Raw genomic sequence first — 26107 nt, forward strand, 5'->3', positions numbered from 1 at the left:
TCTAGTTGTCACAAGCCTAGAGCGCCCTCTCGCGGCTGTAGACGGTAATGTTTTCATTATGAATTAACATGTAAAAACATGTTAAATTATATATATTTTGATATATAAGTCGCACCTGACTATAAGTCGCAGGACCAGCCAAAGTAGGAAAAAAAGTGCGACTTATAGTCCGGAAAATACGGTAATCGTGTTAAATTATCATGATTTCAATATTGACCGAAATAATCGTGATTATATTTTTTTCCATAATCGAGCAGCCCTATTCAGACCCTTGATAAACTCTGCCTGGTACGAAACATTTTTCAACCCTTTCCAAGCTTTTGTCATGCAAACAGTCTTCACATGAAAGAGTTATTTTTTTTCACAGCGGATTGACCTGGACGTATAACTGGCTCCCTTAGCCCCTTACCGTCGGTCACACTTAGAAAAAAAATACCCCTTGGAACAACAGTTTATCCATGTACTGTTCTAAAAGACACGCAGCTACATAAAGAATGAATAGCAAATTTGTTATGCTGATATATTTCATGTATTAGTATTAAATTGAGCTGGAATGATTTGAGTTTAAAAGGCCTGTTCACACCAGACGGTAGCACCGCGAAATTTAGCCACACATCATCACACACATGTGGTACTACAAGGTGACGTAGTGACTTCTCGCAGGGTTAGGGTTATGGTTATTAAATCAATGTAGCGGGCGAGCTAACCGCTAATAAAACTGCCAGACTGGAAAAATGCGAGCCCTAGACAGTCACGATAACGTTCTATCTTCCCCGCGTAGTACCGTTCACTCCCTGCTGGCACTTTGTTTCTCCGGATTGTACACAAATGTATTACTTAAGAGGGAAAAAAAAACTCTCCGATGTTGATCACTAACGGGACAATAAGTTCACACAGTTTATTCAAGAAACAAATTTGCACCATCAAATCCTGTTTCATAACTGTCTGCAAACCATGCATCTGAATTTATTAAAATATCAACATTCAAATATGAATGATACAATTCATACGAGAGCCCGGCCATCACTGTTGTCACAATATATTTTTTTCTCGTGGTAACAGGTAATAATTTTATTACACGACTGTTGCTAAGCTGCCAGAGGTTTAATTCTGTATCTGTGCCAGATATGTGGACATATGAAAATAGAACAATGGCAAACCTAAACGCACGCTCCATCACCCAAGCCTGATCTGTATTTAACATTATCTCACTTTCCTCTCGGATTGTTCTGCTCTTCTGCAAGAAGCGTGGAATGTTTAGCTTCCTTTAGTACTCAGTGGAGAAGTGTCTGAAATATATGTGGTGTATTTTGAGAATGGGGGCACAGTCTGGAGGAGGTATAGGGTGACCAGATGAGAATGGGTGAAATTGGGAAAAGAAGCGTTCAGGAGGTGGGGGTGGGCTTGGTCATGTGGCCACAGTACATTACATTCAGTGTCACCGTCAAAATAAAACATGTGAAAGTTTACGAACATGAAGTCAACTGTCTGTCATTAGGAAAAAGGAAACACGTCGTGTGGGTCGTGTGTATTGTAACAGTGCTTAATCATTATCGTTGCAAAATATTCACTTCATTGTATTCATTTCATCGGTGCGGGGGGCCTGTCGCATCGGTCAGCACGACACGCATGTCATCTCATTCCGTCTGCTGTCCCTGCGACGGCAACTTCTGCTATCTTCATCTAAACTAGAAAATAAAAAGGGGAAAAGAGCACGCACGGGTGTTACTTTGTGGCTATAACTAAATCAAAATTAGGATTTAGCAAAGAGACAGAATGACAAGAGGCGACTCTCCACTGGGTCGCCAATACGTCTGGGGCGAAATGCTTTTGTCCCGATTCGATTCTTGTACGATACATGGGTGCTGATTCGGTTTGTATTGCGATTTTCATTTATTGCAATTCCATAGTATTGAGTATTGCGATTTTCTTTTCCTTCTTTAACAAAAACAAAAGTTGAATTATACACTTCTAGAGACAATACAGCATAAGACATTTCTAAAAACGAATTGTTTCCTAAAAACAATGCACATCACATGTCGGTCAAGTCAGTCTGACATTTATTTCATTTGTAAAGAAGAGCATAACATGGATTTTCAGCTTTTGGTCTGTTTTACTGGAAATGGTTATGATGTACTCGCCGTCATAAACAGAAAATATTTAGGTGAATCATTGGTAAAAAAAAAATATATATATATATATACTTTAGAGTGTTGCTGGATTATATGCTCAGTATAGAGCTATTCCAAAACACCAGAGCAAGCTCAGCTACATTCCATGGTCAGAACAAAAACACAAAACACTCACCCAATGTGAGATTAATACGCACAACTCTCATTCCTTTTCCCTGAACAACTTCAACCATCTGTTACAGATCAATATCACAATAGAAAATTATTTCCTGCGATATATGCAAAAATGTCTTGATTCTAGGTTTCTCGTGCCGACGGTTATGAAAATGGGAACCGTGCACCAGTGCTTATAGGCTTTTTATGTAAATAACACACTGGATGAGTGAGTGCTAAGTTATAGCATTGTGAATGGAATTCAAGCAGAGCAGAGGGCTCTACAGTGAGGAGAACAGAGCCTTCCAATAAGGCTGACCTGACTTTATCACAGCGAGTTGCCAAAATGGGTTAGGGAGCAGTAGCATAGCTCTCACAGCAAAGCATCTTGGGTCAACCAGAGAACCAAATGACCAATGTTGTTGTGTCAGGCAGAGTGTCCTTGGCTATCCATGCGTAAATAGACATGATAGCTTTCAGCATTGTTGTTGTGGGTACGGGCCCTGCATCACTGATGCTTTAAAAGCCGAAAAGACGCAGTAAGCTCATTATTGGCGTGTCCAGGAAACACACCCCAGGGTCTTTCCTACCATTGTAACACTAGGCACAGCACCTAGGTGTTTGCTTCACAGCGCCCTTGCCGATAAAAAGAAGAAAAACAACTATTCGGAGAGTTCTCTACCATGTCATTTATGGTTGCACTGGCTTTTGTCCACTCCTACGCGTGTTTGACTATGGGTGGGGCTTGGCTCGGCTCACACACACACACACACACACACACACACACACACACACACACACACACACACACACACACACACACACACACACACACACACACACACACACACACACACACACACACACACACACACAGAGAGGCCGCATAAATAGCAAATATGACAGAAAGTTAGTTTTATAAGTCTTACCAACTGCACTTTTAAAGCGCCCATATTATGCTCATTTTCAGATTCATAACTGTATTTTAAGGTTGTACCAGAATAGGTTTACATGGTTTAATTTTCAAAAAACACCATATTTTTGTTGTACTGCACAGCTCTCTCTCACTGCTGCAGATCCTCTTTTCACCTGGTTTCTGTTTTAGCTACAAAGTGAGACCTCTTTTCATCTTCTTCTTCTGTACTATCTTTGATTGCACTCGCACATGCTCAGTAGCTCAGATGTAGATCATGTCAGCTAGCTAACTCTAGAGACAGTAAAAGAAAGCCTGTTTCTCCAACTTTGGTTGTAGGCAGGATTAGCTGGGAGACTTCTAAATGAGGACACACATGTAAGTAGTTCTTTTGTAGATTATGGTGAACTTGTGTGTGTTGTAGCAGTGCTTTGCTATTGAGAACGACGTAGCATGCTAGCGTTAGCATTAGCATGCTAATGCTAACGGTTAGCATGCTAACGAGCTAACGGTTGTGGTTAGCCAGCTCATTTCGGACTGTGACGTCACAGTCCGAGCCGATTTTGAACAGCTCACTAGGAGACTGAAGTCAGGACACATTCAGAAACTGTATCTCGCTCAAAACAGCATGGATGGATTATTTTCAAAGTTTGTATGTGTGTGGAAGCACCAGAGACACAAAAGAACACCCCAAATCCCAGAAAAAGTGATTTTTTCATAATATGGGCACTTTAAGCTAAAAGCCATGAATCTTAAACTTTGGCAAACTCAGCTAAAGAGAGATGCAAGAGTGCGCTGTTCTTCTGCAGTCTGCAGCTGTCGCTGTCCAAAAAACAACACAACAAAGATGGCGTGTTCACTTGAAACGCACTTCGTCAGCCTCGTGATGCATTCTTAGTTATCGTAAAATACCCTTTTCCCATCCAGTGGTTGTTTTGGTCGTTTACCATCAATTTACTGGTTTAAGTTATTGTCATAAGTTATTGTTATTACATTTTTAATAAATCTTTTAATTACGACCATATGGCATTGGCAATAAACAAGCCACTCTTAACTGTCGCTAGCTGTCATTTTGTGCTCCTTTTTATCTTTTTAAAAGTATCGCTTCATGCACCATTTAGGCACCTGCACCATTTCAAAATCGTTTTAACACCAGTATCGGAAGAAATCCAAACGATACCCAACCAGTCAGTTGAATTCAAATATCAACTATGTTTGCGCAGCATCGCTTAGATAACCTTTAACCAATGAGATTAAAAAATAAAGAAAGGAAAAGGTAAACTACAGGAAAACAACATGTTGAGAGTCACCCATATGCATTCTATTTGAATCCTGCAACATGACCTTATAACTGCTACATTCCTGTGACTGGAATATAAAATATTTCTTGTTTAGGTTTGTTAACGCTCTCTGCATGATATAGACCAAGAGAAAACCAATCATTTGTATGCCAGCAACTTCCCAGTAACTCAAAGAAGCCACTCACAAATAGCACATAATTGAAGCAATAAAAAATGCAAAATGTAATCTAAGAGATAGATTTAGTGAACATTGCCAAGGGTATACATTTCGTTAAAGGGAGATGTTAATTCTCCTGAGAATAAACAACAAATTTTAGTAGCAGTCAGTCAGTAATCAGGTATTTCACATTTTCATGTCTAGGCTCAGAAAACAAACTCTGCACGTCCTATGATGTGAATAGGCAGATAGAAACATTTTTCCATATAGATCACTCACCACAGAAGTCTGTACGCCCCACCAGTACGTTCAGTCAGGGCCTAGTACCATGGGCTCAGAACCTGCAGCAACAAAGGGTGGGAGACTCAGTTAGAGGCTTTTGAATTATATTAGATGAGAGACGACCAAAGTATTTTGGTAAGCGTATTGGAAATCAACGGAACTGTGGCATCCTACAGTCAAAGCTCACATCATGAAATAAAAAAAATAAAAACATCTATCATACACTCAAATTAATTAACTAAACATTACCCAAGGATCACAGAGTTTCTGTGCTAAGTGACTGCACAAGATGAATCAAAACATAAACCATTTCCATTCAAATCTCCAAAAGGCAAATGGAAGGTTTATTTTAGGGCTGGGCGATAGGGAGATAATCAGAGGTCACGATATTTTTGACCAAATACCTTGATATCGATATTGCGGCGATATTCTGGGGTTGACAATTGGTGCTTTACCAAAATATCTTCACACTTAGATTTTAGATAAATAATCATCAGTAATGTGGACATAATGTTTAAGTGGGGAAAAGGCAAATAATAGAACAGCTAGAACAGTATGGTAAGTTCAGAAAAGTACATCACTTTACTGTAATGCAGCCTTTAAAACCAGGAAAAGGCAACACTTATGTCATATCGCGATATTACGATATCCAAAATCTAAGACGATATCTAGTCTCATATCACGATATCGCTAGGATATCGATATATTGCCCTGCCCTAGTTTATTTTATAGACGTAAACAGATTTTAAACTTGAATTATTTATCATTTGACGTAAACGTAACATTGCATGTGTATACTTAAAAGAGGTTTATAATAACCTGAAAATGTAATGGCTGCACAAAATATGCATAATATTCCATTTCTTGAGAGTTGTTGGTGGTAATGTGTCAATAAATGTAGCAATATTCAATTCAATTTAATTTATAGTCATAACAGTAGTTATCGCCGGACACTTTACAGAGTAGGTCGAAGCCACACTCTTTAGATATTACAGCAAAGGGCAGGGAAGAAGAGGGCTGCTGTCGAGCAAACACACGTAACAGACGTAAACAATACTAGTTATAAGCTCTTAAAAAAATATGCTTTGCAAATGAAAATGGAAATGCATGTTTGTCAGACCTCAATGGAGACACAATGCTTCATGGTGAGACACCGTGAATAATGGATTTTTTGTCAATAAACTATTTCAATCAATCAATCAATCAATCAAACACTGCATTACTCCGCCGGGCAAATGTCATGCACGTGTCTCTTGTAGCGTCAGCCAGCAGTACATGGGGACTGAATGGTCTAACCATGTGACTGACACTCATTCAGAAGTCTGAACAATGGAGACTACGCCACATTAGAGCATGTGCTCTGCCTATATTTAGTCCATGAAAAGCGCTATATAAATTCTATTTATTATTATTATTATATTTACAGCAGATTGCCATCATAAAAGAAACATGTAATGTAAAGCAATGCATTCCAAAAAAAAAAAAAACTTTCTGAAGCCTGTAATGCTCCTTTTTGGTGATACTGTGATTCAGTTCTGTGGTAATAATTATTAAGGCTGCAGACTTAGGTGGTGTCGTGATGTTTTTCCATTGGCACTGTGGCCCATGCTGCACTGATTGGCGTTTCGAATTACCAGTTTAAACGGGGATTCAAATTTAGTTTCCCTCCTGCATCCCCATTTGTACTTTCAGATAGCTGCTTTATTTTACTGTTTGATGTTTGCTTTCTGCTGTAGAGTCTTGTTAAGTTACTGCTGATGAAAACTCAGATTTCGCTGCTTCATAATAAAAGCTTTTAAATAATGTGCCTTTTAATGTGAAGACTTTATAGAAAATGAAATGAGTTTATCCCTGTCTAGAGATCGACCAATACTGGTTTTACAAGGCCGATACCGATTGTTTGTAGTTAATGAAACCGATAACCGATATTTGGAACAGATATGCATTTACAGTGAAAATGAAATTGATTTTGGAATGTTACAAACTCCGACACAAAACTTTGTTTAAATGCAAGCAATTATTTACCGAAGCAGAGGGACAGACACAGAGCTATAGCCGAGCCAAAATAGCGCAATTTTTAATTCATTAACTTTAACGGTTATCAGGCAAATAAAAACGCTGATGCAGATAATATGCAAACTGACAAAAAACGGCCCAATCGCTATCCCTATCCACGTCCACAGTTGGCGCTCATTGACTCAAGACAAGCGCGTTACAGTTAAAGACACACCTTCAAGCAGGAAGCCCCGTTGTAATGGAGATGCAAAGCCCTGCCGTGCTGGGATGACGCACCAAGCCAAACCGAGGCAAGCCAAGCAAGCAAATGTGTATGGAAAAGGGCTTTAGAGTGTTGCTGGATTGCATAATACTAAGAAGTGCACTGGAAATCATATTCAACATTTTCAGGCTCCTTCTCTTGGCTCACTACTTCCTTTGCTATTTTCCCTGGCCTTGACTCCTTCTATGCCTCTTTCTTTTTAGTCATCCTATCTTTTGATTCTTCTGTCTTTCCCTCCCTCCCGCCGCTGGACCTGCTGCCTCTCTGTACAGTGTTGGTGAGGCTGTGGCAGAGCAAAGCCAGAGATTACGTTATCACAAAGAAAGCAAAGGTGGTTGGGTGTGGCCAGAGAAACGCTGAAGTGTTGAGGGGTTGTCGAGGGCTTGCTGGAGTACACGTCCCTGGCATGAGAGGAATTAGGTTTGTCTCTTGATCAAATGTGAAATATGAAACACCTGTTCTTTTATCTTCATCCATAGTAACCATTTTAAAGGGTAATTTCGGTATTTTTGAGACCGTCCTGATCTCGCAAGCTCCAGTTTTCCACTCGCAGATCAGTCTGGCATCTTGAGATAGAGAAATTTTGGAGCCGTTCGCCAAACGACCGACCAATCAGCGTTGGTTTTGAGGCGGGTTTATGTGGTGATAGACAGATGGTTTATCCAATCAACTAACCAGTATTTTCAGAGAGCGGTAGCCCTATTCTGTTAGCCGCTCGCTAATGCTTTTTTTCTCTTGGATCCTTCTTTTGGAATATGGACCGGGAACCTGAAATGGTGCCTTTTATTCGTAAATTCTCGTTACACAAACGGCAAATATCCTTTACCGACATGTTGCTTGCTTACTGAGCTAACGAGCTATGCTTTGCCTGCAGCAGCAGGGGCTTGTGGTTGTATTTTCATACGCTTCGTTGATCCGATTGGTTGATTTGGCCTGTCTATCACCAATATAGGTGGTGACAGACAGATGGTTTATCCAATCAGCTAACCAGTATTTTCGCCCCTTCCCAAAAGTTCTCCAACAGTAAGTTCCAACATGGATATGCCGAGCAAATGCGAAGCAATCCATCTGGCGGAGTCAGGTTAATTTTCCCATTAGAATGCTGATCGTGCCGCATTTTTCTGTCCGAGCCAGGTCTGCGTCCGACAGAGCAGTAACTGAACCCGACCCGAGCCCGACAGGCATTAAGATATTTATGTCCAAGCCCGACACAGTTAAAAATAAAAAAAATGTCACACACTAATGACACGTGTACGTTTGTTTGTGTGGAAATCCTGCTTTTATTAAGCAACTGTAGGAAGGCATTCGGAAATGTCGAAAGATGAGCACATCAGCGCACACGGGGCAACAAGCGCACGTTAATAAGCTGTTTCAAATTTAAAATGTTCAATGTGTTAACCTTTCCTACTTGCTTCGTTTCCGAGCGTGGTCAGAAAACCAGGGAAGACTCGTTACCTCCAGGGCCGACGTTATAAATTGAATAACGTCGGGGTTAAAATCCCGTTTCTGGTGATCAAATGAATGAACTTGGCTTTCAGTCTGGGGTTTATTTCGGACACAGCACACACGGTGTACAGAATTTAAAGCCCATGTTACAGGTTAACCACCACTGTTGATTAATGGGTACATATAGCACTCAATATATGTATATCAAAAAATAAATGTTAAAAAATAGTGTTAAAGGCCAGTTTTTTAGTCGTTTTTGGTATTAGTGTTTTTTTTTTTTTTTAAACACAATTCGGTGATGACGTCACGTTGGGGAGACGTGTATCAGCCTAGTACTAGAACTATGGTGACTGACTGGGATGAGGAAGAGGTGATTTTACTCAGTCAGTGAATAGCACCAAGTGAAAGTCAATGTTTTCTGTATATCTAGTGACAGTGATCATGTCGTTAGTTCAGATAAGTACCGGTAAACTTATCTAGATCTAGAAAATAGAAGGCATCATGCTAGCTATGGGCTAACTTGCCAGTCCCACCTGTGAAATCCCCCGATGGTTGTAAACACATATTGATTAAATATCTCACGTTTTGATGGTAGCCTACTAGCTCCAGTAACAACATATTTACCTAGTGTTTATTTATTACTTGGAAGGGGATGCTGTTCAGCTTTTCACAAGTTGAGACAGCTAGCTAACGCTAGGCCGAAGTTTCGCTAACGTTAGTGCAACAGCGCTATTTATCTAGCCTAGACGGCTACGTAAATATTACGACTGCCTTCGGAGTTTCCTATATCTGTGTCCACATTGTCAACATAAGACCTGTGGCGTTAGTGCTCCTTTTGTTCCATAATTTTATTGAATGAAACGTTAAACTTCGCTCCTACGAGATGGGGGAGTTTTTGTTACGTTACACACAAAGCTAACTGGCTATAGTTAGCCTGTACGTATGCTAGCGGACATTAGCTAATGTTGCGTGGCCAGCCAGCAGCTTCGGCAGTAGTTTCGGCGAGCTAACCACGAAAGCTAACAAATCCATGTGTCTCCATTTCAAACATCACTGCAGATTGACTGCTTTTAGCAGCAGAGGTTGATTGTGGGCGACATACTGTTGTGGTTAGCTCGCTGAAACTACTGCCAATTGCCGAAGTTGCTGGCTGACTACGCAACGTTAGCTAATCCCGCTGGCATACGTACAGCTAACTATAGCCAGTTAGCTTTGTGTGTAATGTTACATTAAAACACCTATGTCGTAGGAGCGAAGCTTAATATTTCATTCAATAAAAGTATGATACAAAAGGAGCACTAACGCCACAGGTCTTATGTTGACAACATGGACGCAGCTCCTAAGTCAGTTGTAATACCGGTATTTAACTAGCAGTCTAGGCTAATGCTGTTGCGCTAACGTTAGCAAACGTCGGCATAGCTAGCTGTCTAAACTTGTGAAGAGCCGAACAGCATGCCAGTCCAAGCTGTGTTTCACTTTCCCTCCAATATTATTATACACATAATAAAGACACATTGACTCGGTCGACACCAAAAGACATATTTTGCCAGACCAGTGGCAGAAACCGTGACAGGGCTTTCGTCTGTCGTCACCCCAACGTGACGTCATGCAGTGCATTGTGGGCAAAAGGAGAATCATTGCAAACCGCTGTAAAATAGTACTACTTTTTCGTATTTTATTCCGTTTTGTGATATCCATTGTATTTGATGTTGTTGGGTAACAGTTTAAAATGTGTATTACTAACAAGTAAATTGCACAAATTCGTTAGAAAATAAACCCTGCAAGATGGGCTTTAAACTTATTCCACCTACTCTGCTCCGGTCACGTCTGCTTCCTCTATCTCTCTTCTGCCCACTTTCCCCACCCACCCACCCACCCCCACCCCCACACACGTCTGGTAACGTCGGGTCTCTCCACTCTATTTCCCACGCATTGGTGTCTAAGTGACTAACAAAAATCTTTGAAATTGGTCGAGTATTGAGCGAGAACTCTCTAACCAGCTGCAGTGAACCGGGCTGCAATGTAACCATATGGGATAAATGTGCATCGTCAATTCGGTCCACTAAAAGTGCCACTGGCTCAGATTATTATTCTAAGTGTCTGACAACATTATGGAAAGGATCCCTACAGAGATAGCCCTTTTTGATAAAGTGTTAAATCCTTTTTGTTAACCAGAAACAGCTCAGAAATTGCTATCGCCAAACTCACCAGTGCAAAGACGAACAGTTTTATTTTGTTTTTGTGGACTTTGAATGAAGTGTGTTTAACGATGATAAAATTACTCTTTATTTAAATGGACTCTGGTGGGTTTGGCAATAGCAATTTCGGGGCTGTTTCATGTTGAACAAAAATGATCTTACTCTTTAAAAGGTTGACCTCTGTAGGAATCCTTTACATAATGTTGTCAGTCACTTAGAATAATAATCTGAGTCTGTCAGCGTCAAAACAAGCACTTTTGTGGACGTAAATTGAAGGTGTACAACTGCCCAATAACTTACATTGTAGCTTGTTTTGCAGCTGCCGACTTCAACGGTCTCGCTTAATACTGGACCAATGTCAAAGATTGTTGTTCCAATCAGTTACCTACACAAAAACATAAGAAAATACGGTCCAGGTTAAAAAAACAAAAAAACAAAGTTACTCTTTAACAGGGAAAGATGAACACCAACAGCAGCACTGAGGGGAGTAGCTGAGGGTGGGCTTGCCACACAAAATGTATTAATTACACAAAGGCTAATACAAACAACCCAGCCACTAACCCAACTGCCAGTGTTTCCCCCAGAAAAGTTGTTTAGCCCAGTGGCAAGTTTTTTACATTAAGTCAGTGTTGAAAGCTAACTGGAGTTTTTTATTTTTTTTTATTTTATTTAAAAAAAAATATGATTACGTCCAAGTTTCCAACTAAGCCACCCCTCTTAACTGTAGTTGAAAAACTGTCTTGCAAATTCCCAGTGGCTTAGAAAGGAAATAATTTCCACTAAGCTCCACTAAAAAAAGAATGACAAATTATATTACAGTAAGTGTAATTTTTCTTTCAACTAGGGCTGGGCGATATGGCCTAAAAATAAAATCCCCGATTTTTTCAAAAAAAATCCGATTTAAGATTTAAATCAATTTTTTTCTCCCTCTACTTAAAATCAATCTGCAGATGACAAAGAAATTGTTCAAAACAAGTTTTATTTTGTTTTGACTCATACACACACACACACACACACACACACAGGGCATGTATACCATTATGTTTATTCATGCCAATTTTGTGGAAATATAAATTGGTTTGAGTGTTTTCCCTACCAGTTTTGTTTGTTTTTTTTGGGGGGGGGGCTATATATTCAACAACCAAACGGATGCGTGAGATAAAGCTGTTTTCACACATAGGCCTACAGGTAATTCACTTCTCGTTCCTCGCTAAAAGTTCAAATCATTTTAACGTTATTGCGCAACCTTGCCCCTATTTCCATCTGTTGCTGAGTAACGTACGTTAACATCCCATGGTCTCTTGAATGTAGCATACCTGTAGCAAGCTCCTTCGTAGCGATAAAAACAAACGTCGAAGCGGAGCTCCGTGCTACAGAGTGGCGACTGCAAGTTGTTTAAGCCGCTACAGACCTCCGTCACAGCTCGGTTGTATCAGCGGCATTTAGTAGATGTGTTGAGCCGCAACAGAGTTCATCAACACCGCCTCTGGTGCCCCGCATGGTGCTCCTTCAGGTCAGCTGTAGCTGGTTGTTCAGTTATCCCAGAATAGGTGACTGTCAGCCGGAGGAAGGACCGCGGAAGCGCCGCGTCATTTCGGCGGAGATTACGGATAAGTAAGTAATGAAACGACTGGTTAAGAAAATAATTAATGTTAGTCCCTGCCATGTTGTTTGTGTCTCACAACAGATCATTTTATTCCTTTCCTGGGAACAAACTTCCCACTCTCACCGGTAGCCATGTTGTCACTTGCTGTTGCTGTTTCGTGTGTGCTATGTGAAACTAACGCTACGGAAGCTCCGGGGAGCCAAAAATGCGCCATTACACAAAAACTCGATTTACTTATTTTTTAAATCGCCCGCAACAAAAAATTCCAATTAATTCATTTAAAGTGATGGTTCGGAGTAATTTCACCCTAGGGTCCTTTGCACCATGACCTCGAGCCAAACAAATAGGTTATGTACTCATAAAACAATGGATTGTAAAGTTTGTAAGTACACCAGAAGTTTATGTAAATAACACTTGCCTGCTGGCTTCTCGTCTCTGCTGCTGCTGCTGCTGTTACTACCGGGCAGTAAGAGTGCTTAGGGCCGTCTACAAATTACAACACCGAAAAGAGATGTAACAAAAATATTTATTAATTTAATGATTAAATAAGGTAATGTCTCCAAACTTACCTCAATTATAACTTGTCTCCTGCTAGTTATACTACAGCACTTATTTTTAAGTTAGTTAAATTAATAAATATTTTTGTTGCATCTCTTTTTGGTGTTGTAATTTGTAGACGTCCCTAAGCACTCGCCTTACAGCAGCAACAACAACAGCAGAGAGCAGAAGCCAGCAAGCAAGTGTTATTTACATAAACTTCTGGTGTACTTACAAACTTTACAATCCATCGTTTTATGAGTGCATAACCTATTTGTACTACTGTAGACGTTTGGTATCATTTCGGGCATTATTAGTTGGGTAATGTTAAGAGACACTTCGGATCCATTAGCCCCTGCGCTAAGCTATTCAGCTGATAACGCTACGCTAGTTCGTCCAATGTTCGACCCAGGTGAAAAAAGCTTCTGGGGGGGTGTTTGGCTCGAGGTCATGGTGCAAAGGACCCTAGGGTGAAACTACTCCGAACCATCACTTTAATCGATTTTTCGCCCAGGCCTACTTTCAACCAACACAAAAAATCTCAGCGTGTCTTTTGCGATATGTCGCAGCCTTTTCCGATATGTATATTCCCCAGTTGATATCGGGATAGTCTAAATGCTTGACGTTCCACTTCCGGGATTGCTGAGTTGCCGCCGGAAAATCCACCGGATTTCACTCATTTAGGCCGGATATCCGTTGCCTTGGGCTTCCTTTGTGTTGGCATTTTAAACTCTGGTCGATTTAAGAGGCCAGCTAGCTAGACTATCAGTCCAATCGGAGTTTTCTGTTGCACGACTAAAACAACTTTTAAACGTACACGTTCCTCCAAAACAAGTTCCTTCCGAACCTATTTTGCAGCGGCACTGCGGCTTTTCTCCCAAGCTTCGCACCGCCCAAGACGATTGTGACTGGCTTGAAGAAATGCCAATAAACCAGAGCACGTTTCCTCCCGTCCCCGAATGCTATGTGGAGTAGCCAGACTCACAGAAACACAGTGCCATACACAATTACTAAAGAAACGATTAATATATATTATTCTTTTGATCAAATTTTTATGTATGAAAAACAACAGCACAATAATATCAGGGTTCAACAATAAGGGTTGTCCGATGGCCCGGGGTAAGTAAAACACCACGTCGGGCAAGTAAATACAACAACCCAGTTGCCCGTTGGGGCATCATGGTATCATGAATGGCGTTATTGTTCTCTTGCCCCCGTCGTAGAACGCTTGTTGATAATTTGATGTGAATGTGCCGTTGGCCAATCAAGAATTGAGTTGGTGCTTTCGACGTTTTTTTGTTCGACGCGTGTTTATGCTTTTGATGCTTTCAACGTTTTTGACTTTTTCTTCAATATTTAACGCTTTTGTAAATGCTTTTCTCAGCATATCTTTCGGAGTTCTTTGACGTTTTTGATGTGGGGGGTAGGGCTGGGCGATAAATCGATTTTATCGATTAACTCGAATGTGTAGCTAACGTCGTTTTGTTTAAATGATAATTGATCTTCTCCGTTCTGGGCTCCCATAGCTCCGAACAGGCTCAGCCCTCCCCTGCACGTTTGCCATAGAGATACACAAACAACATGGCAGCGACAGGGACTAACATTTATTATTATTATTATTATTATTATTATTATTATTATTATTATTAATAATAATAATAATAATATATATATATATAAACTAGTCGTTTCATTACTTATTCGTGTGTGTATGAGTCAAAACAAAATTAAGTTAAAACTTGTTTTGAATAATTTCTTTGTCATCTGCAGATTGTTTTTAAGTAGGGGGGAGAAAGAAAAAAAATTCGGGGATTTTATTTTTAGGTCATATCGCCCAGCCCTAGTGGGGGGGGTATTTTTTTTACAGTTTTGACGCTTTTTGATGCGTGTTTAATACGTGAATAATAAACTATTTTGTTCCTCTTAAATTGAAGTTAATCAATACCTATGAACCCTCTCACTTTGCAATAAAGACTTAGTTATTAGGCTGCCCTTTAAATCTCTCTTTTGTCCCGTAACAGCCTCCTTGTATATGGGGAGCGTATGGAGCACAGGCCTTTCACTCAACAACAATCCCACATCATAAACATGGGTCATATCACTAAGTACATGTTAACACCACAAATCCATGATGAGATCAGTCTTTTTTCATACTGGCCAATCCAAGCCACATGAAGCAACCTCAACCAAAGCATACATCTTTCAGATTTAACCCTGCACTACCGATAAACACATCAACTTCTGACGCAGCGCTAAACCCCGGCTTTCCCTGATAATAATGCAATACAGTACATCAGAGCGCTGCAAGGATCCCAGGACATTTGGCTGGAGTTAACAGCTCTCTCATGAAGTACACAGGCAGCACCTCAACAGAGGGGAGAACCCGTCCACCCGTACTAAATTAAAGTCACAGAGAGCTTGTAAGCAGTTGATATAGGCTGTGGGCTTGCGCAATGTTTTATTTAAATGAAAATTCCTATTGCAATAATGCGTACTATGTAGGATGGTATCCATAAGGTGTGTCACTCATAATTAGTTTATTGGTATATCCATACCTGCAAACTCAGAAGAGCTGAAAAAGGTGACACATCTCTCCCCCCCTACAGTCTGGTGTTAGAATCCTCTCCAGTGAAATACAGACACACTTTTACACCGTTTAGCTGTCAGCATTTCAACCGTGTTTACTCCAGCTGCTAGCTAACGGTACGCTAACGTTACCTGCTAACGTCCGTTTTCGGAGCATCAGAGAGAAGCGCAGGTATTTAAGTGGCACCGAAATAAGGCACCGGTGCCATATTAGCACCGGGTCTCGGACCCCCCCAAAAAAAAATTAAAACTCTTCGGATCTACACGATTCAGGTGGATGACATTTTCCCATTCAAAACAGTGATTTTCGCCGAAAAGCGACTAGTTTGCCGGTATGTATATCGTTGACATCAGCGGTGCAAATTTCACGTGGTCTGCTCCATCATATCTACAAGGGGTGGAACGGTACACAGAAGTCACGGTTCGGTTCATACCTCGGTTCAGGCATCACGGTTCGGTACAATGGAGGGAAAAGCAAAACAAAAATGCAGAAAGCAATTTTTTTTTTATTGTGCATGTCTCAGGCTGTTCCACTTAGACACTGTTTACACATACATGGTTATTTTTACAAACGGAGACATTTCCCTTCGTTTGTACCCTTTGTTTACACACAAACGGAGAATTCGCCTCTGAAACCGAGTCTTTCTAAAAACTCCAGCCAGAGTGGAGATTTTTGAGATTTTGAAAAATACAGCATCTCTGTTCTCTGCAAAGACAAACTAAATTACCTGATTAATACAACGTTATGACAACGTCTCCCGGCCATTTTTTCACCGCAGAAAGCTGCTCCCTGCTTGGCTAAAGCTAATATAGTTAGCCTGAAGAAACAAGGTGTCTATCCCAACTAACATTGCGGTTCGGAGCCGCGACGCTGGAAACGTAATACTAATCTAGTCTTATCGACCACCACTCTCTCACCTGTACTACTGTAATTGACTGGGAAACCAAGGTTTTCCCAAACTTGCGATCTTAAATTAACTAAAACTGCATACATAGGCGGAGCTTGACTACCTACATAGGCGGTGCGCCAGAGCTTCAGTGCTAAGGCGGGGCTACAGATTAGGTGTCCTTAAAGAACCCACGTATCTAACAGTAGTTCCGTTCAGTATGTAACAGTAGTTACATTCATTCATTTGCACTTAAGTTTTATTTATTTTTATACCGTGTAATTTCCGTGTAAATTCATGCACCAAACCGTGACGCCTGTACCGTTTCGGTTCAATACGAATACACGTACCCTTCCACTGCTTATATCTAACAAAAACACTGCAGCAAAAATGTTAGGAATGGATGAGTGTTTAACCGTGCTAATGTAAGCTGCAAAAGTTAGCATGCCCAGCTAACTAGCTTACTACTTACAATAGTAACCTAGCTTTACTTGCAAAGCTACATAATGCATCATTAGCTGTGTTTACTACATTGTCTTTTGGAGTTATGAATTACATTAGAAATGTGATGTGGCTGGCCCTGGATGCTACTATATCAGAGTTTAGGCTAACATTAGCTGCCCTGCTCTTTATTGGATTTGGGAAACTTTACACTCCAGCTATTCTAGAGAAACTTTTTATCCTATATAGTAGGGCTGGGCAATATATCAATATTATATCGACATCGATATATGAGGCTAGATATCGTCTTACATTTTGGAAGACAAAGTGTTGTCTTTTCCTGGTTTTAAAGGCTGCATCACAGTAAAGTGATGTCATTTTCTGAATTTACGAGACTCGCTAGCTGTTTTAATATTTGCCTTTACCAACTTAGTCATTACATCCACGTTATTGGTGATTACTAATCAAAACTCTCATTGTGTTAATATTTTGTGAAAGCACCAGTAGTCAACCCTACAATATCGCCGCAATATCAACATTGATGCATTTGGTCAAAAATAGTGTGATATTTGATGTTCTCCAGATCGTCCAGCTCTACTATATAGTGTACCATATAGTGTACCATTTGTTTGTCCTCATCTTCATATCCCAACATTTTTATTTGCATGTAGCTTTAGCCCAAGCCTTTTAGGACATTATTATGTACAGTAATGGCATATTTAGACCCTAGACCCTTTCATATGTTTCTCATTTCATAAACGAGTCAGCTGGAAACACAGTCTTACGCGTAGGGGATCTCTTTATGTACTATATTTTTATGTATTCTATGTTTAAGATGTGTTTTTTTTAACTAAAATGTGGTATACAAGTTGTGAACACAGTGCGTAGGCTCCGCTTCTGTGTGTGTGTGTGTGTGTGTGTGTGTGTGTGTGTGTGTGTGTGTGTGTGTGTGTGTGTGTGTGTGTGTGTGTGTGAGTGCGTGCGTGCGTGCGTGCGTGCAGTAGGAATGCACGATGTATCAGCCGATGTTAGTCACTTTTTAATACATTGGCATCAGTCCGATGAGCAAATCTGGTTCATCCTGTTTGTCAGGGCTGTGTTTTCTTGCCACGCAAGACACATTGACATGCTGAAGACATAGCAATGTCTGTGATCTGGATGGTTTTCACAGTGAAAAAAGAAGACACGCAAATTGCAGTATGCAATACATGCAAGGTCGAAGTAATGTAAGGAGGACGCCATGTCAAATCCTTCAACACTGCCAGTTTGATCCCTAATATGAAAAACCGCCATTCACAAGTTGACAAACAACTTCAGGAGCAAGCTACTAGCAAGCAGCCTAAACACACACAGCAGCTGTTGCCCACACGTTAGTGAGAGGGTGGAGAGAGAGATTGTGACTAGGGATGCACAATATTGGATTTTGGCCGATATTCGATATGCCGATATTTTCAAACTCATTTTGGCCAATGCCAATACCGATGTATATACACATTATTCCCCTGATATATATATGTTTTTTTTAACTAAAATGTGGTATACAAGTTGTGAACACAGTGCGTAGGCTCCGCTTCTGTGTGTGTGTGTGTGTGTGTGTGTGTGTGTGTGTGTATATATATATATAATTATTAGGGGTGGTACGGTTCATGAAAAAACACCCGAACCGCTCGGTTCGCTAGTCTCGGTTCGGAGTGTGTGTGTACCGCACGGTTCGTCAGTACACTGTTAAGCTGCACTAACCTCTTACTGCCGTAGTGTCCACTTTCGACACCTATGTTAAAACAGTTACTGGAAATGACGAGCGGGATGGGCGTGACAAACGCAACCCATGGCAGCTGATTGGACGATTGCGTCACATGGGTCTGGCTGGTCCCAAATTTCAAAGCCAGACTGTCATGGCGGCTCGTTCAGAATACGATCTCATATTGTACTAAAATAGTTTACCGAAACGTGTTTCTGAAAACATTTTAAGCGAGAAATAGGCCATGCAGTTGCTGAATCTGTCTTCATTTCAGATCGACAAAGGTCAGTTTAAAAGATTTTCATCAGATTTTGAGAGACACCGAGCCGACCGCTCCTCAAGTGGAGTGGGGTGCCGAAATGTCAAGTGGGAGAGAGGCTGGCCAGAGCTGGAGGATGCGCCAGCGTCGTTTATAGTCTGGTGTGTGGGAACATTTTGGATTTCACGTTACCTATGATGAAATAAAACAATATAGAACTGCCACTGTGTGCACGTTTTGTGCAACATGCATTCAATATGCTAATTTTAGCTATATGCTGAAGTATATTCTGGAGTGATAAAGAAAAAATAAGAACCGTACTGAACCGAAAACCGTGACCCTAAAACCGTGATACGAACCGAACCGTGGGTTTTGTGAACCGTACCACCTAATATATATATATATATATATATATATATATATATATATATATATATATATATATATACACACACACTTTAATTTGACTGAAGAGAAATCCAAGTCTCTCTCCTGTACTACCTTTACCTTATTACACTTGTGTTGTAGATAAGGCAATACACAAGAAAAAAAAAACATTTGATTCTACCATGAATGTATCATTTCACAAATGTAGACAGACATTCACCCCTGAAAAATAGGTACATTATTTCACTTGGAGGAGAATAATATAGATATGCCAGTGCCACATTTTATTTTTAAGTTCAGACTTCAAACTTCAGTCCTTAGGAGTAAAATAAATAAAAATACATTTTTAAATAAAAAAATTTACATCTTCTCCTACTTGAACAGGTCTGCCAAATGTTTCCCTGACATAGTAGTTGACATTGTACTGAAGCTTAGTGATCAAGTGCACAAAAAAAGCAGCTGTAGTCCAACCCTACACTTCAGTCCTTAGGACCCACTTTAAAGTATAATCAAACTTAAAACCAAGCTCCATATACAGTATTGTCTTGTGAGCCACAGACAGTCCTGTAACAACTCAGTGACAACAACAGTGTGCTCTGTATTGCAAAAAAAAATTATTTTATCCTTCACTTGAACTTGAGTCGTGCAAACCTTTTCAGTCCAACTAACTAGGGTGACAACTTCAGCTGACCAGTAGGCTTCTGTTCAGCTATTTTTTTTTAATACCAGAGGTATGTTTTTCTTCACAAAAATGAGCATTTCTGCTTTTTCACCGTCCATTCAATTTCTCTTTTCGTCTATCACATCAGAGGCAACCGCTAAACAGCCGTTCACTGTCAACACTTGTGCAGGGCGCACACAGGTTATTTGCGTGCAGCAGGAGCGAGGGCAGGGAAACGGGCCTGGTTGCGTTTCCAGTACTCCAACAGACTGTCGTTCCTGGGAATTGTGGCTTTGGCCAGGCATGAGATGACCTATGAAGTAACAGAATACCGAAATATCACTTACTGATTTTTTTTTTTTTTACTGTGTGCAGAGCAGTGACGTTTTTTTTTTCCAGAAATCAAATGATTTATTAGTTGCACGTTTATTATAAATACACAGGCCGAATTAGAGCTGGGCAATATATCGATATTATATCAATATCGTGATATGACACTAGATATCGTCTTAGATTTTGGATATGGTAATATGGCACAGATAGGTTTAAAGGCTGCAATACAGTAAAGTGATGTCATTTTCTGAAGTTACCAGACCTTTGTAACTGTTCTATTTGTCTTTGCCCACTTAATCATCAGTAATGTGGATATAATGACGACTATTTATCAAAAATCTCATTGTGTAAATATTTTGTGAAAGCAGCAATAGTCAACATTACAATATCGTTGCGGTATCGATATCGAGGTATTTGGTAAAAAATATTGTGATATTTGATTTTCAAAATATCGCCCAGACCTAGGCCAAATTATGATAAAATAGGCTATTATCTATGTTATGACATTGCAGAATAATAGAGAAAGTCACATTATTAATTAGGATGCTTTCGATCCTCAAGTGAAATATTCTAAAAAATAACCTACACTAGTGCATGTTTGACATTCAGATTTCTTTCTGTACATCCTCCAACCGACTGTATGCCAGCTGGGAGTGCTTGAAATGTCCAACTATTCTCCCTCCCACAGCCACAACATCCACCACGCTGCGCTGAGACAGGACACCTTCATTCACCACCAGTTGCAGCGTGTGTGCCATGCACTGTAGGACTTGCCACACCAAACTCCACCATAGCTTTAGCCATGTTATGGACATCGTCACGTAGCACGACATGCACTCGTTCTCTTTCTATTTTCCATTTCCCAAACATATTATCAAATGCGGATGCAATTGCAGCTGCTGAGTGAGAAGCGGAGCATTCCTGTGAGCGTAACACAGCTTTTTTAAGGGTGAAGTCTTCGTCTATCCACTGGGCAGCGAGGCTCAACGTGCTAACAGGACTTGATGTATAAATGTCCGTGGTAAAGCTAATGTGACTTGCGCCGGCGAGGAGCTTTTCAATGTGACTGGCGACGCTTTTTTCCTTCTTACTTTTCAAAAGTCTTGGTGCTGCTCAGGATGACGGCTCTTAAGATGCGTAATCATATTTGTAGTGTTGAACGAGTGTTTTACGCCTCCTCGCATCACTTCTGCTTTACAAGTACTGCAATAACTTTTTTACAGTAACGTTAGCGGGTTAAGGTTACATGAGTTTCCTCAGCAGGTCGATGTCGGGTTGCTTTTCTCCAAAAGTGGAATCAGAAATAACAGAAACACCTGCGTTTTTTGAACCCTTGTGTTGTCTTCCATTGGACAATGCACTTCAGCGAAATCAACACTTTTTCTGACGTTTTTGTCTCTTTTTTCGACACTTTTGGCGTTTTTTTTTTCATTCAGTGCTTCTTTTCACTACCAAGTGTAAACACCACTAACACCAACTTATTATCACCAGTTTTACACTTATTTTTTGAATTCACAGTCAATATCCTTTATAGGACATTATACCTAATTATTGAGTTAAAAAAGCAGAATAAATGAATTATTTAGACTAATATTAAAAGGAAGGATAATCACAGAAGGGTATATGTCAACATTCAGTTGGGATACTGTCTCGAAACATTTCTTCTTCTTTTCAAATGCGAAAGAAATTTAACAAAACACCCAAAATTCAATGAAAGTAGAAATCCGATCATTTGTTGTACTTGTGGAGCGCGTTGTATGGAATCATCCATGTTTGGGTAACCAAAATTAGGTAGTTAAAGCCCATATTTTTGATGTAGACATTTTGAAAAACGGGTCAATTTTGTCCGAAATCCGAAGACAAGGGTTAACGGACTGTCCGACGAGTGATGACAGCCGGACAGCCAGCCGGAGACTCACTGTATTGGCATTATGCACGGTCGTACTAGCTTACTATTTTTACCTTATCGCCTGAAAACAACACCATGCTGCTAGAGTATAACTGTACAGGCCACTACAAACATCGGACTGCTTGCTTGTAACTCAAAATTTCTCCGTTCTTGGCTGAGATCGACAACATAGTGCTGCATTAATTAGCCAGCAAGCTAGCAGACATTTAGCAAGTAGCTTAATCTTGACAAAACACCACAGAGAAGTTCAGCCCGCATGCACGTTTTGTTTGAAAAAACGAATATTTGAATCCCAAAATAAAAAAATCGACTACCTACCCATCGAACGAATATTTGGATTAGGGCTGAAACAATTCCTTGAGTAACTCAAATAATTCAATGACTAAAAAATCCTTGATGCAAAATGATTTGCCTGGAAGATTCGTTTAATTAATGTTACCAACATTGTACCACTCATGGGGTTTCCGCACCGAAGATTATTACTGTCGCACACCGGGCTGACGCTGCTGGCGACACATGCCATGAAGACTGATTACAAAATGAAGAAGGAGCATGAGGGGCTAAGAGAAGAGACGATAGAAAGTGTCCAAAGTTTGGAATCAGTTCAAACACAAAACGAAAACTCTGTAGTGTGTCTACTGCAAAACCAAACTAGCTTACCACAATAATAGCACAACGTCAGTGCTTCAGCATCTCAACAGAAAACAGAGTCTAACTTAATCCTCCATTCCACGAAGCGGACCCGACGAGTCGTATGGACGATGAAACTACACCAAACGCAACTACCAAAAACAAAGACAAGAAAATACGTAGCGGTGACCACAATTTGATCTAAAGAGCCGTAAAAACAGCTGACTGTTGCGCACCATTTACTCTCACTCTCTCTCTTCACGGAGAAACAGCTGATCAACGATCTACTAGCATAAGGGTAACAGAGCTGTGTGACATTGTAATCAAATATATAAATGAAAATAGGTTGAGTATAACTAATATTTACATATAGGCCTATATACATATCAGTCTCAGGTTGAAACTTGTAGTTCTGAAATTCAAGTTGCACAACTTAAAAGTTAATGTTTATGTTTAATGTATGCCTTAGTATGAGGTTATTGCATTTCTTTCGTTTCTTTAAAAACAATGTAATATGGCACTTAAATGCATTTAAGGTTTAGTTTTTTGAGACGATATTGTAAGCAATATAGACAATAAAAATGTAGCTTTTTCTGAAAATTAGGCTAAACCAAACTATTGTATATTATTGCTTTTCAATAAAACAAAAGTATTTCTTTTCCGATTAATCGATGGAATAATCGGTAGACTACTCGATTACTAAAATAATCGATAGCTGCAGCCATAATTCGGATCCAGCCCTACATAAATTCCACCACAGCAATATATCAAATTGAAATGTGTAGGCCTACATTCAATTCTCTTTGCCAAGACCAGTATCATTCTCAGATTTCAGTCAAACTACACACCCACATTGACTGACAAAAACTGACATGTTTGACAAAAACAGCATTGCAATGGGCCACACAGCCAGATGCAGCAGTCCACTGAGGCAGTTCAGCAGTTCATGCTACAGGACCTTTCCATCAGCCAGTGAGTAAAGGGAGCATTCCTGTCCCAGTTTACATTAGGATTCTGCTGGCAGAACTAATCCCTCATTATTAAACATACATGAACATTAAATATTAGTTAATATACACCTGTTCAACAGGACTCAGCATGTAGAAACGCTATATTTCAATCTGCTTTGTCTGCAAGTAGTCTCTCATCCACCCACCGCTCTCTTTTACACAACCACAGCAGTCTACTCTGAAAATAACGAATTGGTCCAGACAAGCTAAAACCAAAGCTCTCTGTATGTAGTATCATTGTTTATCTTGGACTGCCATGCATTTTGAAATTTGGCAAATTCTCGTAAACTAGCGGAAACAAACCAGCTCTACCAGCGGCACACGCACACGGCTAATTATTATGTATAGTTGAATAGCCCTGCTGTAAACTTTGTACCGTCACATTTGCCTGGGCTTCGTGAAAAGCTCTTTTGCATATCCAGTGTAAAGAGCTAGAGGCATGAAGGGAAGCGGGAAAAGAAATTTGACTTAATTAGAGAGGTTTAACATTGGGTCCACCAAAAATTTATTTTGGCTACCAAATTTAGGGGCTATCCCTGTAATGTATGGTATGGTAAGGCTTTTTACAAATTCCATTGTACTTTGAAAATACTGCTTATATTTGTTAAAATTGATAACCGTATCAGATAATACCAAAATCATCTGTGTGTCTGAAAATACATTCAGACCCCAGAGGGTTAATCTTGGGCTCTCTGCTAGATGCTGGTCCATGTGGCACAAAAATTCGAGCATCTCACAAAACAATGAAACCGCCCCAAACACTTTTTACAGTATTTCAACTGTGGGTCTTTTATTCTGATCTATCCTACTTCAAGTGCTACATTTTGAGACAATAGGAGATAGAGAAAGAGGTGTTTTTTATTTTATTATATCATATATCATATCAGATGATCCAGCATCTCAAACTTATATGGCCAACTAAAGTGTGATTTTCCAGAGGTTGGGACTGAAGCTGGAGTACAAATAATCACCCTCAGTCTCTCTGGAGCAGAGGGGTAGAGAGCCTGCAGACCTATAAACTTCAAAGCCTTGTGGCTAAAGAGGGGGGAGGGCCACCATGCACAGACACATTCTTCGCAATGTTAAACTTGACCCTTGGGGGTGCCCCACACACACCATGTGACTGCTGTCAACGGTGTGTGTGTGTGTGTGTGTGTGTGTGTGTGTGTGTGTGTGTGTGTGTGTGTGTGTGTGTGCGCAGTATGGGAATGTGTGAGCCCCGATAATATGTTTGAAGGAAGACTCAAGACCACAAGAAGAGAATTGTCAATTTCTCTGCAACTCTTTCTGGACCTGGTTGTAGTACAGCTCGGAGGAAACATCAAATAGGCATTTGTGCTCCTGCCAAAGTTCCACTTAATTTTCCTCAATTTTTTGTGTCCAAGCACATCAAGGAGCTAGAGACGGCCCAATCACAGGCATGCAGTTGTTGCTCCCAGGCCGAGTGTTTATCTATATCAGTGTTTCCCACAGATTAGCAATTTCTGGTGGGGGGGGAGGGGGGTGTAACTTATTTTCGTAACAATCAAGTATCAAAAACTGAGGACACGCTGTTGGATGCTGCCTCCTTTCCTACTTTAATGTCTAACGAATCTATCGCTCTCTCTCCCTGACCCTGTTTTTTACTGGTGGAAGCCTGAAAATACTGTAAACAAATTAATAGCATAACTAATTCCACTGGTCGAACTGTTCAGCTCTGTTTCAGACTGATACCACCGGTTCAGGCTGGTCCTCATCCTCAACACGTGCCTTTTTCAGTCGCAATCGCTTGTTTGCCAAGAGTCGGGTCGGTGATTGTGAACGTGCGATTGTGTAAAGGTGTTCACGAGATAGATGCCAACCTTTCATGAACTTGTGAACCGTATCTCTCCTTGATGGAGACAGACGCTGTGTGCACGGTGGGCTCGATGATGTTTTAAGCCTCCAACGTCGCCTTACAGGCAGCTAACCCTCACCTAAAACTTGCCTTAAACATAACCATTGCCGCGCTGACTGGAAGGCGACGTTGGGGGCTAAAAACACCAAACACCGCACGGTGGGAGGGGCTGTGTGTGTGTGTGTGTGTGTGTGTGTGTGTGTGAGCGAGACAAGTGACAGTGAGACGGAGGAGAGCAGGGAAAGGAAATGCAAAACGTGTTTTAAATAGCGTTTAAAAAAAATAATTAATAACTAAAACGCAATGTGCGGCGGCCGGTGTTGATAGTGAGGCGCACCGCCACACATTATAGTCTATGTGTGGGAAACACTGTATGTGTAGTAT

General features: G+C 40.5%; 1 protein-coding gene across 1 annotated transcript in view; it reads right to left on the bottom strand.

Annotated features, from left to right (window-relative positions):
* tbl1xr1a (tbl1x receptor 1a) overlaps positions 1 to 26107 on the bottom strand; it is a 67640-nt gene that overhangs the window by 34393 nt on the left and 7140 nt on the right. The window contains exon 2 of the mRNA XM_039811108.1: positions 4936 to 4997. The gene's annotated coding sequence lies outside the window, so the exon portion shown is untranslated. The remainder of the gene's footprint in view (positions 1 to 4935; positions 4998 to 26107) is intronic.

The sequence above is a fragment of the Perca fluviatilis genome, chromosome 9 (assembly GCF_010015445.1).
Source record: "Perca fluviatilis chromosome 9, GENO_Pfluv_1.0, whole genome shotgun sequence".
NCBI lineage: Eukaryota > Metazoa > Chordata > Actinopteri > Perciformes > Percidae > Perca > Perca fluviatilis.